Below are 15,656 nucleotides of genomic sequence, written 5' to 3'. Positions count from 1 at the left end.
GGTAATATTGAGCTGGCAGTATATTTCGTTTAGCGCAATTTTTGATCCCCTATAGTCATATGTATATTCGCCTTGCTGGCTGGCACAACGTACGAGCTATGTAAATGCGTTATATACAGATATTTTAATGAAATTAGTTGCTATTGCATGCATAGGTTTGGTAATCTCTGGACGTGTTATCAAACTATTTTTACCAATTAATCGAAAGAAAATGGGTAGACTTCTAATATTTTAACTATGTATACTCCACCTTAATTAACTCCCTATCCTGAGCAAAAGTTGTTAAATGCATTTTGACATAAGAGCGAGTTAATGAAAATCTTTCTGAGCTAAGGCGTTCTTGAACGTAATTTTGATATAGAGTGGTTCCCCCTTTTTTTTTAATATTTCGATATAGGATGATTTCGAACTCCCAGCCGATATAGGGTGATACTCTACTCGTTATATTCCGGCCTTGACCTTGACAGAAGAGTTAAGCTTTCGTGCGGTCCTGCGACACGGGGGGTATTTACCCTTTTTCTATACTACAGAAAGCTCTTTCCCGTTTAAGTATTCAATGAAGTGTTGCGGATAAACTTTAATTTAGAATTTTGATAAGAATTAATAGCCTTTATATTAAATAATATATTTTTAAATTTTTGAGCTGAAGGCCAATTTAAATAAAAACACAACTTTTTGTATTATAGTTGTATAATTTATTCTTGTCGATATTTCGGCTTTATTCTAAAGCCATCTTCGGGACTAGGGGTATAAAAAAACAAACCATTAGAACGTATTCTACATAATGTTTACGTATATACATATAATAAGCGACTTACTCATATAAATATGTTCGATCGACTAAATTAGCAATGGCCAAAAATCTGTGTTGAAGGTACAAAAAGCGAAAGCATGAAAAATAAACAAATGTACAGAATACCGCAAATGTAAACAAATTTTCAAGAACAGTAAGTATAAACAAAAATTTTACAATAATAAAATACATGTAACAATAAGACATAACTTAGTATGTATATCAACCCCCTTTTGCTTAGTTGTTGTCTTGAAGTATGCTGGATGCTGAATATTCTTATTTAAGTGAGCGCGGTGTATGTTGCTGTTGTTTCAAAATCAAATTGCGATAAGCACTCGTACAGTGGGCAGTGTCCATTTTAAAATTAATTCGTTTTTCACTAGGAGTGTTCAATATATGTAGCATTTCTAAGGTATAGCGTTTTTGGTAATGTTTTTCCTTCTGCAATATATTTACGTTTTAATTTAGAAAATTCGAAACACGTTCGCCTGATGCTACCTCGCGAGGTCCGAATATTCCAAATAAGTATGCATGCACATAATATTCCAAATATAAAACGATTCCACACATTCTTAAATGGAGACGTATGTTCCGAACATACGAATTAAATAAGTTAACGTACTCAATGACTACATTTCGTTATGGCATCTCCATTGGTTGTTCGGTTGGATGTTTTAATGACATTTTTTTGGGGGGTATGCGGTGGCAGATAGTTTATCTCCTTTAGGCTTCTGTTGGCCTCGTTCGTGGTGAACGAGAGCTGGGTTATGGGGTTTGTTATAACGGTTGGGAGTTACAAGTCACCCTCACCCTCACTGGAGGGTGGTAGTAGGACCAATTTCGTGATTGGTCTGGTGGTTTGTCCCCTTGCCGTATCCAGTTCGACGACTCGAACTCGGCTATCGGGGCCATAATGAAGGGTGGCTATCCGACCTAGTCTCCAATCGTTGGGGGGCAGATTATCCTCCTTAATGACGACTAGGTCTCCCTGTTTGAGGTTTGATTGTGGATGCTTCCACTTAACGCGCTTCTGAAATTCGGTGAGATACTCCGTTTTCCACCGTTTGCAGAAGGTTTGATGCAGCGCCTTAAGTTTTTCCCATCGATTGACGAGTGAAGCGCGATTCTCGTTGACGTCAATCTCGGGTGGCGCTAGTAGGTGGCCCCCGACTAGGAAGTGCCCGGGGGTAAGTGGCTCCAGGTTAGACGGGTCATTTGAAGATGGGCTTAGGGGTCGGGAGTTGAGACAGGATTCAATCCTACACAGGAGGGTGCTAAACTCCTCGAGAGTAAATTTATGATCCGATGCGATCTTTTTGAAATGAGTTTTGAAACTCTTGACTCCCGCTTCCCACAGCCCGCCCATATGAGGAGCAGCTGCTGGTATGAAATGCCATGTCAGGGTTTTTGGTGGGCGTATTTAGAGAGGGTTTGGTCGCGCGCATCAACGAGGAATGCCTTGAACTCTGAGCGAAGAGCCCTCGACGCACCGACAAAGTTCGTCCCGTTGTCGGAGTAGAGATTTTTCGGGCATCCTCGTCTGGCGACAAACCGACTAAACGCTGCTAGAAACGCGGCTGTGCTGGGGTCGCTAGTCGTCTCTAAGTTGATCGCCTTGGTCGCAAAGCAGACGAATAGGCAGACGTAACCCTTAGACATGCGGCATCCTCGTCCGCTGTAAGACTTGATGTCAAACGGTCCGGCAAAATCCACCCCGGTGTTGGTAAATGCCCTAGAAAAGGTAGTGCGTTCCGCTGGGAGGGTTCCCATGAGTTGCGTCGGGGAACGTTTGCGGAATAGCGTACAGGCCTTGCAGTTGTGTATGATGGATGGGATCATGTTTTTGACCCGAGGTATCCAGTATTGCGTGCGTAGGAGCCGCAGCATCAGTTGGTTTGCGCCATGTACGGAAATGGTGTGGACAAACTGGACTAGGAGACGGGTGAGTCGGCAGGCGTAAGGGAGGATTATCGGGTGACGCTCGTCGACGGGAACGTCCCTGGATGCGTTGAGACGACCCCCCACCCGAAGTACATTGTCTTCGTCGATAAAGGGGTCTAGAGAGAGAATCTCGCTTTTGGTCGCGATGGGTTTCCCAGTTCTGAGAGCGTTCATTTCCTCGGCGTAGTAGTGAGTTTGGGATATCTTGATGAGGCGGCTAGTCGTAGCCTTGATTTCGTCAGGCGAAATCTGGTGAGACTCTGCTTTAAAGGACATTTTAGTTTTTGGACGTGTTCTATTCGAGAATCGTATAATGTAGGAGATTACCCGCAACGCTCTTGATAGATCGGAAAACCGATTAAGAATATCCTCGCTATTGTTGATGTTCGTTGCTGCATGCACTTGTACTCGTTTTTATTCGATGTTTGTGTGGTACTCCTGTTCGCCTTGAGATGGTCATTCCGCTTTGCCTTCTTTCAGCCAAGAAGGTCCCTGCCATCAACTAGGTCCGTGGCTGGAAGTCCTCTGCTGGCTAAGTCCGCTGGATTTGATGCGGACTCGACATGATGCCATGCTTTAGTTCCTACCTTCTCGACGATTTTTGTTACCCTGTGAGCTACAAATGTTGACCAGGAACACGGGGGTTTTCGAATCCATGCGAGGACGATGGTCGAATCTGTCCATAGGTGCATGTTAAATGTGCCTAAGTTCAGGTTCTCCATCACAGTTTCCAAAGTTTCTGCCAGCAAGACGGCACCGCATAACTCCAATCGTGGTAATGAAATTGTTTTTACTGGTGCCACCCTCGTTTTTGCCATGAATAGACTAACGTATGTCCCGTCGTTGATCTTAGCTCGCACGTAAACCGTAGCCGCGTAGGCTTTTTCGGACGCGTCACAGAAGCCGTGAATTTCTATATCGTTGGTTGGGGTGAAGTGCACCCACCGAGGAATACGAATCCGGTTAATGGCGGGGTACTCCTGCATAAAGGTTTGCCACCGATCTAGAGTGATTGTGGATACCGGTTCATCCCAATCCGTCCCCTCCAGCCAAATGTTCTGCACTAATATCTTGGCTACGATGATAACTGGAGCAAGCCAGCCTAACGGGTCGAAGAGTTTGGCGAGGGCCGATAGGATCGCCCTCTTTGTTAAGATATCCTAGTTTTCGATTGGTTTCGCTGTGAAATAAAAATAGTCGGAACGCGCGTTCCAACGGATTCCTAGGGTTTTACCATGCTCGCGTCCTCGAACTCCAGAAAGTCTTCCGTAAGCCTGTGAGGTTTGGGTATGCCCTGTAGTATCCTACTGCAATTAGAGGTCCACTTTCGCAGAGGGAATCCTGCTGACTTTAATGCAGCTGTGATTTCATCGCGAGCCGCGATTGCTGCCTCGATGTTATGCCCCCCTGCAAGGACGTCATCGACGTACATACTGTTTCGCAAGATGTGCGCTGCGGTTGGCAAAGATGCTTCGACGTCATCAGCAAGTTGATGTAGGGTTCTGATCGCTAGATAGGGGGCACAGTTTACCTCAAAGGTTACCGTGTTGAGCTCAAACACGCTGACAGGGTCCTCTGCTTTGAGTCTAAAAACTATTCTTTGGTATTGGGTTTGATTTTCCTTTACCCAAATTTGCCTGTACATCTTCTCAATGTCGCTGTTGAAGACGTACTTGTAGAATCTCCATCGGAGGAGTAGTATTGTTAAGTCAGATTGAAGTACTGGGCCGGTGTGTAGTACATCGTTAAGGCTTGTGCCATTGGATGTCGGGCACGACGCATTGCATACGACCCTTACTTTAGTCGTTGTGCTTTCTTCTTTGATCACCGCATGATGCGGTAAGAAGTAGCAATCAGTTGATTGTGGTGGTACTACGGTGTGTACCTTAGACATGTGCCCTAACGTGACGAATTCTGTCAGTACCCTATTGTATTCCGTCTGCAGGGCCGGTGTCTTGGCTAGGCGTGTCTCGTTCCGATAGAACTGAGAGCAGACGCTCTTGAGAGATGGGCCCAAACAGACGGTTTTTGGGAAGCTTTGTTTGAATGGAAGGGCGACGGTATATCTTCCATCTGAATTCCTTTCCGTTATGTTTTTATATAGTGCCTCGCAACAGGCATTATCTTCGGTCAGGGCCTTATTTGTAGGTACGTTGTCAAGTTCCCAGAAAGCGGCTAGCTGCTTGTCTAGGCTAATTTCATTGAAAAAGGATACTCGTGTATTGGTTGGGTGAGGTGCATCTGCACGACCGGTTAAAATCCAACCGAAGACGGTTTCTTGGGCGAGAAGCGTATTTGGAACGTTCTTCCGTATACCGTTCAGTATTATATGGGGGTAAATGTCGCCTCCAAGTATGAGGTCGACTGGTTCATTAATGAAGAACCTCTTATCCGCCAGAATCAGATCAGGGAACGCTTGTCGAGTCGTTGCGCTCACTTGGCAAGTCGGAAGGTCCCCTGTTAATTGCGGCAGGACTAGGGACACTGTATTGATGCTTACTAAGGGATCTGTAAGCGAACCTAAGGTAATCGCACATGATTCCTTTACTTGTGCAGATGGTGTATTATTTATTCCTGACACTTGCACATGCAGACGTTTTGATGGAAGGTTTATTCGCTTTTTTAGTCTTTCTGTTATGAAAGAGCATTCGGACCGAGAGTCTATCAGCGCTCTGGCGGAAAATTTCACTCCATTATAGTGTATATTAACACGTGTTGTTCCTAATAACACCCCTTTAGTGGTGTTAGCATGACACGAAGAGACGTTATTAGCATTATTTTCCTGACGTGGACAACCTACGGAATTTTTGGCAATTTTGTAATTTGTGCTCCGTACTGTTGCACATCTTACATGCCGACTTTGGTACGCTGGCTTGGTAAACCCCAAGTTTCGTAGAATTTTCCCTAGAACTCGAATTCTGATTTTTGGGTGTTTTTGTTGTTTTATTACTTCTGAGATCGGAAACCGTCTCTAATGTCTGGAAGCGATTGGACAGGAATTTGTCCATATCCTCCCATTTCGGAATATCTGTTTTTCGTTCTACGGTCTGTTCCCAAAGAGGCAGTGTAGATTCAGGGAGTTTTGTGGAGCATAAGTAAGTTATAATTGCATCCCAATTTGTGATGTCAATATTATGACATTGTAGCGCAGAGATGCAATTGTTTATCTCCCGTTGCAATTTTTTGATTGAAGTTCCACACTCCTGCTCGACTGCCTTCATATTAAATAAAAGTTTTAATTGTGTGTTGACGAGGATACGTTGATTTTCGTACCTGTCGCTTAGATTCTTCCAGGCGGTTGCAAAACCCTCATTTGTTAATGAGCACCTGCCCACTATTTCTTTTGCCTCCCCTTGAGTTTTTTGTTTTAGATAATATAATTTCTCGACATCTTTTAGATCAGTATTGTGGATGTATATCGCCGTGAACATATCTCTAAAGGGTGGCCAGGAAAGGTAGTCGCCTTTAAATACATCGGTGTCACAAGGCGGCAGCCGCATTTTATGTACACGGCGCGAAGAGTCTTCATCCTTTGCTTCATCCTTGGCCGGCTGTGGTGTGATAGCTTCGGCTTCAGCCGCCACAGCAGACATGCATTGCAGGTAGCATGCAAAGCAAATTTATTCTTCTTTCTTAATGAGCTGAGCTCGTCTTTGGACAGTTCAGAATTGCTGAGAAGACTTTCATATGTGGACTTGGCCTTCCTCCATATTGCCCTTAGCTCCTCTTGCAGTAGTGCAAGGGTGTGCTTGTTCCGGGATTCGGCCGGGGTGGAGTTGAAATCTTGTTCAAACTCGGCTATGGAATCAGCCAATCTAATATACGTCTCCATTGATTTTATTAATTTGAATATCTTGATTCTTTAAAGGGTTCAAGCTTGGAGGCAAAATACTTAGTGGCGTTGGTGTGTATCTAACCGCAGCAAAAATTACAAGTGTGTTTCGTTTTTTGAACGTAGCCCAGCTATCAATCCTGCTGTGACTGTGCTGTAAAAGTAAAATCTTTAAAAAACACACGGATTGAAACTCTGAAGTGATTGTATGTGTTAACACAAAAAACAATCTTATGTGAATTTAGTGATAAGCGAAAAAATGAATCAGATGTAAATCTTGATGTGAATGAATGTGTGGCCAGTACTGAACCACTTATAGAGATCCTCACGAGGATTATGTAAGCCACAGGTAGAAATCCTGACGAGGATTTAATGTATATACAGTAATATGGAAATAAACACAGATAGAAATCCTGACGAGGATTTAGTGTGTATAAAGTGATATAAATGTAGTGATATGCAGCACAGATAGAAATCCTGAAAGGTTCTAGTGTGTGCAAAGTGATATTAAGCACGGATAGAAGTCCTGAAAGGATTTAATGTGTCTACAGTGATGTGCAATGCAGAGAAGAGAATCGTCTGCAAATATATAATGTGTCTTAACAGGTGTGTTGGACACAGATAGAAATATTTTCCAAAAAAATTTGGCGTGTTTAAAAAAAATTAAAAACGCAGATGGTAATCCCAATGTGGATATAGTGTAAAATGTGAACCACGGATAAAAATCCCAACGAGGATTTAATGTGTATGCAAAAAGTGTGATGTGAACGCTGATGAATATCCTCGAGTAGCCAACCAGGGTATCTTTCCCAACCAAAGGAAATAAATTTTGTATATTCAACTTGACGTGGAATACGTACAATTTAAAATATTTATTAAGAAAAAATGAGAAAAAATACAAGCTATATAATATAGTGGAATATTTTATTTGTGTGATCAAGCCACTAGCCACCCAACGCAGTGCTAATTTTTTGGCTTTTGGTATTATTTCAGCTCGCAAACTGATTACTAAAGTGAATTCTGTGATAGACAAGATAAGGCTATCAACCAAGTGAAAAGATGGTTCCTGACTGGGAAGTTTTGTCAACGTATGTGACGACGAGGGGTACAATACAGTGCAGTGATGAGTGCGAAAAAAAACTAAAAAAAATTCACCGACTGTCCGCCTTGAGCGGTGTAGAGTAACCCTTACCACTGGTGGGGGGAATTACCCGATCGTCAAAAGGCTATTGGTGTGTTTAAAAAACACGAAATTTAGCAATTTCACTTGCTTTGCCTTTATTATATCTAACACGGAATGCACTTTCCGTGCGTAAAATCACGCAACTAATAATAAAAAAAGGTTTTTGTGCAACCAAGCAACCACGTACGTACCTTAAGTTTTTATTTGATAAATTGATCGTTGGGCAGAGATGTGTTGATGTGATGGACTGATTAATGTGATGATGTGATGAACTGAGTAATGTGATGATGTGATGAACTGAGTAATGTGATGATGTGGTGTGATTCTAATGGATGCGATATATTATAATAATTTGATTGTGATGTTGTGTGATGAAGCTAATGGACTGTATCATATAATGGCTTGTATGTGATGCTGGATGGATGTGATGATTTTAATGTATGTGATATCGAAGATGCTTTTATTCCTTTTAGCTGTATGATGTGAAGATTTGTGGCTGTATGTGTGCTCGCTTGTTTTGTGTTTTCGCTGGTTTTATGTTTATAGTACCTCTTCAAACTTTTATAATTTATCCAAAATGTGAATTTCCAATAAGAATTTTTAAAAAAGGTGCTGATTTTGCCTCTCTCGGCGCGTAAGGACCAATGTTTGCGGGAGGAATGTGGCACCCGTGTCGTGGGGCGCGATCGCACGCAAATAAAAGAAATCGAAAAGAGAAGAATTAGTACCGATTCGTTACAATTTATTTATAAACGATAAATATTTTACAATAATTGTTTATACAAGTGAAGCACTCACAAACTTCCTGGACGTCAGGAAGTTTAATTAATTTCACAATATAAATAGCAATTCCGAGTGAATATGCCGTAGTGCAGTTAGAAAGAAATTAATCGAATTACCAAATGCACTTAACACGTTCAAATGTATGCCATTGATTAATTGCAAATAGAAAGTTAAAAATTAAAATTTAAGTGACAATGGCAAGAAGTTTAATTATACGATAAGTTCACTTGGCAGTTCACAATTTAGAACACAGTTTAAATTTTACGATGTACACTCGAAAAAAAGTTAGGAAACTCACCTGGGTCTGGCTGCTGGCTCTTGAACGTTCCAAAATAGAAAGAAAGATTTAAAAACGAAAAAGGTCCGCACCACCTGCCGATAGCCAACTTTCGTCGAGTTTTTCCCCTTTGAAGTTAGCGCTCGGCAGGGGTGGGCCGTTACCGGTAAATAATAATATTGCCAAAAAATGTGCATTAGGGTGGTAGCGAATATTTAGGCTGGTGGCCTAAACACAGGAGTTTTCGAAATTCAAAACAGGAAAAAAAATTTCGATGTTGAGAATTTCAATTAAAACTAGAGTTGTAATTCGGAGCTCAGATTTTACAACATTAAATCGAAATTTACAAAAAAAAATATCAACAAGTAAGGAAGGTTAAGTTCGGGTGTAACCGAACATTACATACTCAGTTGAGAGCTATGGTGACAACATAAGGGAAAATAACCATGTAGGAAAATGAACCGAGGGAAACCCTGGAATGTGTTTGTATGACATGTGTATCAAATGAAAGGCATTAAAGAGTATTTTACGAGGGAGTGGGCCATAGTTCTATAGGTGGACGCCATTTACGGATATAGCCATAAAGCTGGATAAGGGTTGACTCTAGAATGCGTTTGTACGATATGGGTATCAAATGAAAGGTATTAATGAGTATTTTAAAAGGGCGTGGACCTAAGTTCTATAGATGGACGCCTTTTCGAGATATCGCCGTAAAGATGGACCAGGGGTGACTCTAGAATGCGTTTATACGATATGGGTATCAAATGAAAGGTGTTAATGAGCATTTTAAAAGGGAGTAATCCTTAGTTCCATAGGTGGACGCCGTTTCGAGATATCGCCATAAAGGTGGACCAGGGGTGACCCTAGAATTTGTTTGCACAATATGGGCATCAAACGAAAGGTGTTAATGAGTATTTTAAAAGGGAGTGAGCCTTAGTTCTACAGGTGGACGCCGTTTCGAGATATCGCCATAAAGGTGGGCCAGGGGTGACTCTAGAATTCGTTTGTGCAATATGGGTATCAAACGAAAGGAGTTAATGAGTATTTTAAGAGGGAGTGGGCCTTACTTCTATAGGTGGACGCATTTTCGAGGTATCGCAATAAAGGTGGACCAGGGGTGACTCTAGACTTTGTTTGTACGATATGGGTATCAAATGAAAGGTGTTGATGAGTATTTTTAAAAGGGAGTGGGCCTTCGTTTTATAGGTGTTCGCCTTTTCGAGATATCGCCATAAAGGTGGACCAGGGGTGACTTTCGAATTTGTTTGTATGATATGGGTATCAAATGAAAGGTGTTAATGATTATTTTAAAAGGGCGTGGGGCTTAGTTCTATAGGTGAACCCCTTTTCGAGATATCGCCATAAAGGTGGACCAGAAGTGACTCTAGAATTCGTTTGTGCAATATGGGTATCAAACGAAAGGAGTTAATGAGTATTTTAAGAGGGAGTGGGCCTTAGTTCTATAGGTGGACGCCTTTTCGAGATATCGCCATAAATATGGACCAGGTGTGTCTCTAGAATGCGTTTGTACGATATGGGTATCAAATGAAAGGTGTTAATGAATATTTTAAAAGGGAGTAATCCTTAGTTCCATAGGTGGACGCCGTTTCGAGATATCGCCATAAAGGTGGGCCAGGGGTGACTCTAGAATTCGTTTGTGCAATATGGGTATCAAACGAAAGGAGTTAATGAGTATTTTAAGAGGGAGTGGGCCTTTCTGGACCAGGGGTGACTCTAGACTTTGTTTGTACGATATGGGTATCAAATGAAAGGTGTTAATGAGTATTTTTAAAAGGGAGTGGGCCTTCGTTCTATAGGTGTTCGCCTTTTCGAAATATCGCCATAAAGGTGGACCAGGGGTGACTCTAGAATGATTTTGTACGATATGGGTATCAAATTAAAGGTATTAATGAGAGTTTTAAAAGGGAGTGGTGGTAGTTGTATATGTGAAGGCGTTTTCCAGATATCGACAAAAATGTGGACCAGGGTTACCCAGAACATCATCTGTTGGATACCGCTAATTTATTTATATATGTAATACCTGCCAAGATTTTAAGGGTTTTTTATTTCGCCCTGCAAAACTTTTTCACTTTCTTCTATTTAATATGGTAGGTGTCACAACCATTTTATAAAGTTTTTTCTAAAGTTATATTTCGCGTCAATAAAACAATCCAATTACCTTAACATATTTCATCCCTTTTTTCGTATTTGGTATAGAATTATGGCATTTTTTTCATTTTTCGTAATTTTCGATATCGAAAAAGTGGGCGTGGTCATAGTCGGATTTCGTTCATTTTTCATACCAAGATAAAGTGAGTTCAGATAAATACGTGAACTGAGTTTAGTAAAGATATATCGATTTTTGCTCAAGTTATCGTGTTAACGGCCATGCGGAAGGACAGACGGACGACTGTGTATAAAAACTGGGCGTGACATCAACCGATTTCGCCCATTTTCACAGAAAACAGTTAACGCCATATAATATATGCCCCTACCAAATTTCGAAAGGATTGGTTAATTTTTGTTCGACTTATGGCGTTAAAAGTATCCTAGACAAATTAAATGAAAAAGGGCGGAGCCACGCCCATTTTTAAATTTTCTTTTATTTTTGTATTTTGTTGCACCATATCATTACTGGAGTTGAATCTTGACATAATTTACTTATATACTGTAAAGATATTAAATTTGTTGTTAAAATTTTACTTTAAAAAAAATTTTTTTTTAAAAGTGGGCGTGGTCCTTCTCCGATTTTGCTAATTTTTTTTAAGCGTACATATAGTAATAAGAGTAACGTTCCTGCCAAATTTCATCATGATATCTTGAACGACTGCCAAATTACTGCTTGCAAAATTTTAAATTACCTTCTTTTAAAAGTGGGCGGTGCCACACCCATTGTCCAAAATTTTACTAATTTTCTATTTTGCGTCATAAGTTCAACTCATCTACCAAGTTTCGTCGCTTTATCGGTCTTTTGTAATGAATTATCGCACTTTTACGGTTTTTCGAAATTTTCGATATCGAAAAAGTGGGCGTGGTTATAGTCCGATATCGTTCATTTTAAATAGCGATCTGAGATGAGTGCTCAGGAACCTACATACCAAATTTCATCAAGATACCTCAAAATTTACTCAAGTTATCGTGTTAACGGACGGACGGTCGGACATGGCTCAATCAAATTTTTTTTCGATCCTGATTATTTTGATATATGGAAGTCTATATCTATCTCGATTCCTTTATATATGTACAACCAACCGTTATCCAATCAAACTTAATATACTCTGTGAGCTCTGCTCAACTGAGTATAAAAATGTATAAATAACTAGTTAGTTTTAAAAAAAAAAAATGAACAAAAAGCAAGGTGAATTTATTTCGCAATTAATTTCCAGTAGAAGAAATTTTACAAATAAAACAAAATAATATTTGGTTGGTAAAAATCAGATATAGATTCAAATATTCCGTTTTAAGAATCACAAAATATTTTTCCCACTGAACCCCAAAGAAATTATAGTTTTGTGTTTATTTCAAAAAACATGTGTAGATTTAATATGTTTTAAAAGTTATACATACAACAAAACAACAAAAAAAAAAAACAAGTAAGGAAGGCTAAGTTCGGATGTAACCGAACTTTATATACTCAGCTTAGAGCTTTGGAGAAAAAATAAGGAAAATCACCATTTAGCAAAATGAACCTAGGTAACCCTGGAATGTGTTTTTATTACATGGGCTTCAAATGGAAAGTATTAAAGAGTATTTTAAAAGGGAGTGCGCCATAGTTCTATAGGTGGACGCAATTTCAGGATATCGCCATAAAGGTGGAACAGGGGTGACTCTAGAATGTGTGTTGTGCGATATGGCTATCAAATGAAAGGTGTTAATGATTATTTAAAACGTAGTGGGCCTTAGTTCTATAGGTGATCGCCTTTTCGAGATATCGCAATAAGGGTGGACCAGGGGTGACTCTAGAATGTGTTTGTACGATATGGGTATCAAATTAAAGGTTGTAAAAGGGAGTAGCCCTCACTTGTATATGTGAAGGCGTTTTCGAGATATCGTCCAAAATGTGGAACAGGGTGACCCAGAACATCTTCTGTCGTGTACCGCTAATTTATTTATATATATCATACTACGAACAGTATTCCTGCCAAGATTCCAAGGGCTTTTGATTTCGTCCTACAGAATTTTTTCATTTTCTTCTACTTAATATGGTAGTTGTCACACCCATTTTACAAAGTTTATTCTAAAGTTATATTTTGGGCCAATAAGCAATTACCATGTTTCATCTCTTTTTTCATATTTGGTAGAGAATTATGGAATATTTTTCAGTTTTCGTAATTTTCGATATCGGAAAGGTGGGCATGTTCATAGTCGGATTTCGGCCATATTTTATACCAAGATCAAGTGAGTTCAGATAAGTACGTGAACTAAGTTTAGTTAAGATATATCGATTTTTGCTAAATTTATCGTGTTAACGGCGGAGCGGAAGGACAGGCGTTCGACTGTGTATAAAAATTGGGCGTGTCTTCAACCGATTTCGCAGAAAACAGTTATCGTCATAAAAGCTATGCACCTACCAAATTTCACAAGGATTGGTAAATTTTTGTTCGACTTATGGCCTTAAAAGTATTCTAGACGAATTAAATGAAAAAGGGCGGTGCCACGTCCATTTTGAAATTTTCTTTTATTTTTGTATTTTGGTGCACCATAACATTACTGGAGTTGAATGTTGGCATAATTTACTTATACAAAGTAAAGATTTTAAATTTTTTGTTAAAATTTGACTTAAAAAAAAATTTTTTTTTAAAGTGGGCGTGCTCGTCATCCGATTTTGCTAATTTTTATTTAGCACACATATAGTAATAGGAGTAACGTGTTTGCCAAATTTCATCATGATATCTTCAACGAATGCGAAATTACAGCTTGCAAAACTTTTAAATTACCTTCTTTTAAAAGTGGGCGGTGCCACGCCCATTGCCCAAAAATTTCCTTTTTTGAAATTTTTGATATCAAAACAGTGGGCGTGGTTGTAGTCCGATTTCTTTCATTTTAAATAGCGATCTGAGATGAGCGCCCAGGAACCTACATACCAAATTTCATCAAGATACCTCAAAATTTACTCAAGTTATCGTGTTTACGGATGGAAGTACAGACGGACGGACGGACGGGCATGGCTAAATGAATTTCTTTTTTCACCCAGATCATTTTGATATATAGAAGTCTATATATATCTCGATTAGTTTATGCCGTTACGGATTACCGGTATGGAACAAAGTTTATATACATTGTGAGCTCTGCTCAGCTGAGTATAAAAAAGGCCTATGTATGGTGAAGAGTTTATATTTCCTATAAAATATAATTCAAACCAGAAACAATTTTACTCTATTTGTTTAGGTATAATATACCTATATTGGTATGCTTTGGTGTGTTCGTGGTGTGTGTGGATATAAGTATCTTTAATACTATGTATATTAAAAAGATTCCATATATATTTAAAAAAAATTGGTTCATGCCTAGATGAGGATACATAAATAGAGGGATAGAAGGAAATGGAAGAAAAAAGAAAAGAAGGTCCGTCCAGAGTCAGGCGGACTCTATCCACCCTCTTCAGCGCAGCTTGCGCGAAGCCTTGGGTACTGTGCTGACTCCGATTACCTTACAGTGCCGCCTATACCTGACTCAACTTCGTCTGTCTAAGGGTCTTTCACGTCAATGGCTCCCCCACTTCCCCTCTTACTACCGGGAACAACACTCACACCTAAGAGTTGAAAAGTTAGCCCTCCATTACGGAAATAAATTTAATTTCAACCTTTAAAATTTGACAACGTTATAAACATTCTTTTATTTAATTTTTAAATCCGCAAACAAAATAAGTGTATGACACCCTAACCACTAGGCTTAAATCTCGTATACAAAAATTATCGCAAACAAAAGGATAATAAAAATGTTTTGACAATTCTGTTTAGTAATAAAATATATCCATATAAACAAAAGCTCGAAATCTTCAAAAAAATTTTCAACCATAAATTCAAAAACAATCTAGTTTGATGCGGAAAAAATATTATCCAATTCAAACAAAATTAAATGGACGATATTGAGAGTTGCGTATAATTCGTCACCGCCTAATATATTCGGTATCAGAAAGATACTTTGCTTCTACAAAAAGGAATATTGTTATATCTTGCCTTTCCAAAAAAAGTAGCAAAAAGATATGTACGTATGTATTTATAAAAAAACCAAAATCAGCTAAAGTTAATGCAAATTACTGACCTAGGATAAGGTATTATGTACAAAGGTATATGTGGATCGATGCTTGCATATGCATATGTGTTGAGAAATATAGAAGATAGACTCACCATTAAGTATAGCGAATTGATCAGGGCGACGAACTGAGTTGATATAGCCATGCCCGTCTGTCTGTTTGGACGCAAACTAGTCCTTCTAATTTTGAGATATCTCAATGAAAATTGGCACAAGGATGTATTTTTGTATTATATTAGACATTTGTCGGATCCGGTATGATCGGACCACTATAACATATATCTCCCATACAATCGATCTTTCAGATAAGACGATTTTGGTCATTCCTGCCGCAATTTAGAAAGTATAAACGTTAAACTCGGTGATATACATTCTAATATATCATAGAAGATATCTTGAAAAAATAACTTTGATCGGAGCCATATATAGTATATATCCCATACAACCGATCGTTCAGATAGAAAGATTTTTAGCCATTTCTCCTTTAATTTCCAATATAAAAACGTTAAACTTGGTTATATTTATTCTAATATATCATAGAAGATTTCTTGAAAAAATCACTTTTATTGGAGCTATATGTATGTAGTATATA

The 15,656-nt window shown here is 39.2% G+C and overlaps 1 protein-coding gene across 4 annotated transcripts in view; it reads left to right on the top strand.

The window, feature by feature from the left end:
- Nucleotides 1-15,656, top strand: part of Cad86C (Cadherin 86C) — a 2,678,031-nt gene that overhangs the window by 822,680 nt on the left and 1,839,695 nt on the right. The gene's annotated exons all lie outside the window — the stretch shown is intronic.

The sequence above is a fragment of the Eurosta solidaginis genome, chromosome 1 (genome assembly GCF_040869045.1).
Source record: "Eurosta solidaginis isolate ZX-2024a chromosome 1, ASM4086904v1, whole genome shotgun sequence".
NCBI lineage: Eukaryota > Metazoa > Arthropoda > Insecta > Diptera > Tephritidae > Eurosta > Eurosta solidaginis.
Note: the sequence above shows the minus strand (reverse complement) of the source record. Positions and strands in the feature narration are given on the sequence as shown.